Source organism: Cryptotermes secundus, unplaced genomic scaffold (assembly GCF_002891405.2).
Source record: "Cryptotermes secundus unplaced genomic scaffold, Csec_1.0 scaffold709, whole genome shotgun sequence".
NCBI classification, from domain to species: Eukaryota; Metazoa; Arthropoda; class Insecta; order Blattodea; family Kalotermitidae; genus Cryptotermes; species Cryptotermes secundus.
The window spans coordinates 858066-864816 of record NW_019738358.1 but is presented as its reverse complement, the minus strand read 5'-3'; the positions used below and the strand labels follow the sequence as shown (position 1 = coordinate 864816).

General features: G+C 43.4%; 1 protein-coding gene across 2 annotated transcripts in view; it reads right to left on the bottom strand.

Annotated features, from left to right (window-relative positions):
* LOC111870895 (transient receptor potential-gamma protein) overlaps positions 1-6751 on the bottom strand; it is a 417090-nt gene that overhangs the window by 96626 nt on the left and 313713 nt on the right. The gene's annotated exons all lie outside the window — the stretch shown is intronic.

The window sequence follows — 6751 nt, the reverse complement described above, 5'->3', positions numbered from 1 at the left end:
CATAGGCCCACTGGGGCTGTAGTGCCAAGGAAAAAATCCTTCTAGCCGCACTAGGGACCTGAGGTCAACTCAGCCTCTAACAGAAATGAGTGCTAGGACTCTTCCTAGGGGTAAAGGGCGGCCGGAGCGTAAGGCTGACAACCTCACCGCCATCTGTGAGCCCACTGTATAGAATATGTGGGAGCCTCGACGTCTCACAACCTTATGGGCTTTCACGGCCTATTACAGGGTTAGCTTTATATTTTTACTTTGAATGAATGAATGTATAAGGGGTGGCCCTTCTCGGCCCTTGCACCGCGACCTACAGTGATCTGTTGTGCTTCCCCTTTTGATATCCCCTCAGCAATCCTGCTCTTCGAATGAAGCGTAGGATTTTGTACGTGGGGACGTCGAAATAGTCACTTGGTTCCATAAAATATTGACTCAAGTGACGTAATCTTAAATAAGCTAAGGCCTCACATTCGCACAGGATATGTGTGGCTGTTTCACTTTCTTCTTGACACCTTTCGTAAGTGGGACTATCACTTAGTCCCTATAACTCTTCTACCCGAAATTAGAGGCAGCAGGTTATTTTAAAACGACGGTATCTTGCGCGCTGTGCGGTGTCAGATACAGCAAGAAAATTATCTTCAACGTTAATTTCTCTTCTTATTTTATTCAAATTTCTAAGCAAGCTGTGGAAAATTCAAATCTGCATTTCCAATGTGAAGGCAGTGCCTTCGTACTCGTCCAAGCCGAGACATCTGTTGTGATCACTTCAAGTTAAATGAATCAGACTGTAATCAGGTTAGCACTAATACAAAAAGATCCAATGAACTCGCAAGAAAACGCTGCTCTCTGCGATGTTACGACAAAGAAAGATGTCAGCAGAATTTATCAACACAATTTATTTGCTAAGCTAGAACTTGCCGTTACAGCGATTAGGACAGGGTAGGTAATCGCGACCATTGATGAATCGGGGTTCGATCCCCAGCAGAAGCAATAGGTATTACTCTTTGGCATGGAGCTCAGAACGACGTAGTGATACAGTCTATTACACAGTGGGTACCGGGGGCTGTTTCTCCAGGATAAAAGCGGTCGGAATGTGAAGCTGAATACATATCTATCTGCAAATTATACCTTTATTCTCATGATATATTCATACATTTATTAAATGCATGGATAAAAACTTTTTTCTACCTACCTGCCTATGTATGGCTCTGCAACCCTTGTGGACCTTAGCCTCTTTTTAAATTTTTTAATCTATACATTGTCGGTATGACTCCTTGGACGGGGATCAGCCTATCGCAAGGCCGCTATCTACACACATAACAACGCAAACACAGAAGAAAAGCATATAGATGACCATGACTCGAGTGGGATTCGAACTCAAGTTCCCAGTGTTCCAGCTGGCGAAGACGGTTCATGCTTTAGACCGCGCGGCCACTGTGATCGGCCCAGGAGATGAGCGAGTGATTAATAAGATTATAATGAGCATGATAACAAATTATATTAGTCAATAAATATTTGAGACTGATACAGGGAGATGATGAGCAATTGGTTACGTACGAGACACAAAATTCCTAGTGGTATTTGTTCTTCGATGAGATTTTCGCCAAAATGGGAAAGTGCTACATTGGCAGAACGTGATGAAAAGTCAGGAGTAGGCGCTGCTTCGCGCGGCGCATGAACACGGGGTTACTTTGTGATCGAGTCACGTCCGCGGAGACTACATTCTGCCATAATGATAACGTCACAGACTGTTAGGATTTCGCAGAGAGATCGTGAGCAGCCAGCAGGGAGACACGTCAGAATTCATAGAAGTGTGATGGAATACGACAGAAACTCATGTTTCATGAATTGTTTTATACGTGGGCTCCAAATCCATCTTGATAGAGAAATCAAAACCCAGTAGCACCTCGTAATAAAACAAACCAAAGGATTAAAGTCATGTGACATTTGGAGACTTAACGGGCTGCCAACATGAGCGTGTGTGGGTTTCGTGTGGTATGTTTCACAGTGTCTTCAGTAAGTTAAGGAGACGTATGGAGGGGGTGGAGGTATAGCTACACACTTTTCGGTTGCTTTACACTCGGGGAAAGGGCGCTGGTACCTGTTGGGTAGGAGGCAGGGTGGGCCCCAAAACCGGTCTGGACGCTGTGGAGAAGAGAAAAAAAATCCCTTTCTTCTTCCGGGAAACGAATCCCGGCCGTCTAGGCCGAAGACCGTCGCTATACCGGCTGAGCTACCCCGGCTCCTGCAAATTATAAATGTAATGTAACGGATTTGATGAAGACATTGCTAGACAACGGCTCTGTAAACACGTTCCAACATGCAACAATGAGAGCTGTGTTCTCAATGCATGAATGTTACAGCTAGTTGCCGTACACACTGCATTCTCATCATATAGGTGAATACACACGTTACCGTGCCAACTGGGTTAAGGCGGCGACATTTCCGTCTCGTATTTGGGATGTTCCCGGTTCGAATCCAAGGCGGGACACCGACTATCTTGACCGAGAATTATTGTGGTGTTCCTCGGTCCCTCTGGGAAAATTCCTGGATAATACTGCCATGTGATAGAGTTTTGATTGGTAATTTGATTTACTGAACACTTCGAAATCGTAACTGTACTTAGTCTTCTCAGTTTGCTGTGTCTTCACCAGTCGTTCCCCGATAACGGTTTCCAAAACCGGAGATCCCTCAACTTCATTGTTCACGACTTCAAGTCCTCGCTGGCTGTCGCCTATCTCGCTGCAGCTCCAGAACTGAACTAACCGGCTTCTAACCGCCGACATCTTAACTCGGCTCCACTCCGCCAATTCCCAGGCTGTCGCTTATCTCTCACAAACCCCTGCTCTTCACACTGCCGTCTCAAAATTCTCTCGTAATTGCAGCTGCTCCTCGTTATATAGCCTCGACACGGTCCGCATAGAAAACATCTCTATCAACAGTTCTTCTCTTGTTGAGTCACGTAGCTATCGCATGGCCCGCGTAGAGAACACCGCTTCCGAGTTACTCCAAAGTTGAGTGTTACTAATCTGTTGCGGCCATTACCTAGCAACTGCCGTTGTTTACAGAGCCCTTACCTAGCATCGGATGTTACACAGCTGTTTGTTTCGCTGTGGTTGTCTAACGACGGGTCTAAATGATACAATATCTTAAACTGGGTCAGTACTCTATCTTTCAACATAATTCGGTTTCCAATTCAACGTTATATAATTTGAGATATGGACAGGTCAGTTAAAAATACAGTATAAAGGAAGACAGATATCATATTAATATTGTCTGGTGCCATGTTTGAATATTTACACAGTTTTTTGCCCGAAAAAGTTCAGCAGAATATAACAGACTTTACGTGTGTTACTTTTTGTAAGTTCAATATATAAACACACAGACTACAGACGCTGTCACAATGTTAGGAAAGAATGAAGTGTCGACACAAATATTGCTGTTACATCTCAGCGTTCCTCGGTGCTGACTCACGAGCACTGCTACTTCTCGGTCTTATTCCAGCATCTTCTGTTTTGATATTCAGATGCCTGTGTGGGTTTTTCATTACAAACTTTATTCCACAGATGCGCGAGTAAACAGCACAGGAAGCTGGGTTAAAGAAATAACTGGAAGTGAAAAATTAAAGAGTAAGTGGTAAAGTTTGGAGTGGGGAATAATCAGGAGAAACGAAGCAGAAAATATAAGATCACCAAAGTAAGAATAAGCAAAAGATATGTTGACACTGTCCGTGAAAATGACTATACATTGGGTTTGGATTGATTGACAGCCTATAAGCCACAACTAAAAATAATTTTAACACTTCCACTGATCTAAACACTGCATTTCACTACCGCAAACACTAACTCGTCTGTGTTTTCACTGGTCGTTGCTTGGTAGCGGCGTCTAACAATGCAACTCGGAACTCTTAACTGCCGACTTCAGGCTCATGGCTTACGACTCACGACTTTTCAAGTTCGTTTGTCCCTATCCTGAGCCAGATGAATCCAATCCATATCAACCCATCCTATCTCTTCAAGATCCATTTTAATATTGTCCACTCACCTACGCCTCAGTCTTCCCAGTGGTTTCTTTCCTTCTGGCTTTCCCATTAATATCCTATACGCATTCCTCGTCTCCCCCATTTGTGCTACATGCCCTGCCACCTCCTCCTCCTTGACTTGATCATTCTACGAGTAATTATACTTGGAGAAGAGTACAAGTTATGAGGCTCCTCATTATGCAGTTTTCTCCAACCTCCTGTCATTTCATCCCTCTTCGGTCCAAATATTCTCCTGAACAACCTGTTCTCAAACACCCTCAGTCAATGTAAGTAAGTAAAAGTAAAGCTAACCCTGTTACAGACCGTGAAGGTCCATAGGGTTGTGAGACGTTGAGGGTCCCACGTTATTTAGACAATCGGCTCAAAGATGGCGGTAAAGTTATGTTCCTCCTTAATGCCAGAGACCAAGTTTCACACCCATACAGAACCAGAAGAAAAATTGTTGTTTTGTATATTCCAATTTTTATGTTTTTGGACAGCAGACGAGAAGACAAATGGTTCACAATTGAATGGTACAGTAGCAAGCATTACCCGAGTTCAATCTCCCCTTAATTTCCTCCTCAATCAGGTTTCGATCTGTTATCGTCGTTTCCAAATATCTGAACTGTGCCACATTTTCAAAATATCTGTTTCCTACCTTTATGTCATAGTTTTGCCCTACATTTTGGTGACGAGACAGCAACATGCACTTAGTTTTCTCTGTGTTTACTTCCAGACCAACCTCCTTATTTGCGTCAATTAAAGTTTGTGTGGTTTTCTTTACCTCCCAGGAAGATTCCTGGTACTTATTTGTGTTAGAGGCTGAGTCGACCCCAGAGCCATAGCGCAGCTGGACGGATTAGGTTGAGTGCGACGTAGGAAGAATCCTGAAAAGTTTTATTATTTAGAATTCATCGTCCTATATGACGAATACAGATTTTAGTCATTTTAGAATGAAGACATTATGGCATGCAGTACAATAGTTTAACGTGCATAAAGACACCTGAGGATGGCACATTAGTGCTGAAACATGTAGCGTGGAAGTGAAGAATAAGGTGAAAAAGTGTACACACTGTAAGACGGTCAGCATAAACCATGGACATGAATCAGTGTAACAGGACGCTAAAATATAACATAATTTGAAATAAAATCCACCTCAACGGGACTCGAACCCGAGACCTCCCGGGATTGTAGCACAGTGCCTCAACTAAGCTACTGCGTGGACTAGGATGGTAAGAGGGTGAAACAGAAATAAATTCAGACCTACCTTGCATTGAAACTGCGTACAACATTAAGAGAAGCACACAGATTTATAAAAACTGACACTTGTATGGAAGTTTCTATATTCAGTTTCTACCTCTGGCAAATATTATTTTCAACGGAGTATGAGCAGATGTGACACAGATTGCGATGTTCCCCTTGGTCTGTCCTCTCGTTGCCATGAAAACGAACCACGATAACAACTGACAGTCAACAGCAGTTCTTTAGCGGTTGTTCGAAAAATTTCTACTGACATCAATGCATCACGTCGTGGCAAATTGGAGCGAGGTTATCTTCGTTCTGTTCAAAACACAATGAATACAGAGAAACGTATTTCAAGGAAACAATTACTGTCAAACGAATGAGAAGCACACACAGGATATGTTTTATTGAAATTTTAAATATGCAGTACCATCACACATAACATGGGGAGGTCTTTTGTTCGAATCCTGCTCGGATTCGGCGATCCTGACTGATCTATTTCGTAAGCATTCCAGGGAATTGTCGGGATTGACCTTCCATTATGTCATGACGCTTCCTTCTAAATCCCTTCAATTCATTATTCATCTATCACCATACCATTCGAAGTACAGTGTAGCTGACAGTGCAGTAAAATAACCCTACTCCAAACAGATAATGTAACGTTTAGCCGTTGCCATGCAATGACCGCGAGATATACCAGAGCCGTTTCTAGGCAACGACTCGTTAAACTCCTACAGTTGAGTTGACAGTTGACGAGAGTTCTACACGTGCAGCTGTGACAAGGGGTCCTGAGCGCGCGAAGCTGAGGACACAGCATGCTGGAAAATGTTTAGCAGGTGCTGTGGTGATTTGTGAATTGTGGATATCAGCGATAGCGTTGTAACTGCTTGTAGTTCGGAGTGGTGTGTTGGTCCATACTCCGGTCTATAATCACCCCTAAATCGTGACAAGACGTAAGTTATCCCTACTGATTCTATGAATGTCATATTTTTCTAAGGTATTTAAATGTCTAGCTTTCTTTCCTGTTGCATGATATTACGGTCTGTCTTCAAATTACGGAGTCAGGTGACTGCGAAAACGCCGCTCTGAGTAAAATACTGCCCTTCATTAGAAGTGTAGGTTTGTGGAAGGGTTGAAACAGAGGGGATGCACAAAGGATCATTGAAGGTAGCGGTACATTGACCGGTCTAGGTCTACCCCTTATTCATTCATTCATAGTTAATATTATGCAGGTAACTAGAAACAGCCGGTCACGGTAGCCGAGCGGTCTAAGGCATGTACTGTCTTCTCTCGCTTGGAAACCGGGATCGTGGGTTCGGATCTGTTTCCTGTGAGGTACGAACTGAATTCTTATATATTATTCTTATACACTGCCGGTCACGGTAGCCGAGCGGTCTAAGGCATGCACTGTCTTCGCTCGCTCGGAAGCCGGGATCGTGGGTTCGGATCTGTTTCCTGTGAGGTACGAACTGAATTCTTATATATTATTCTTATACA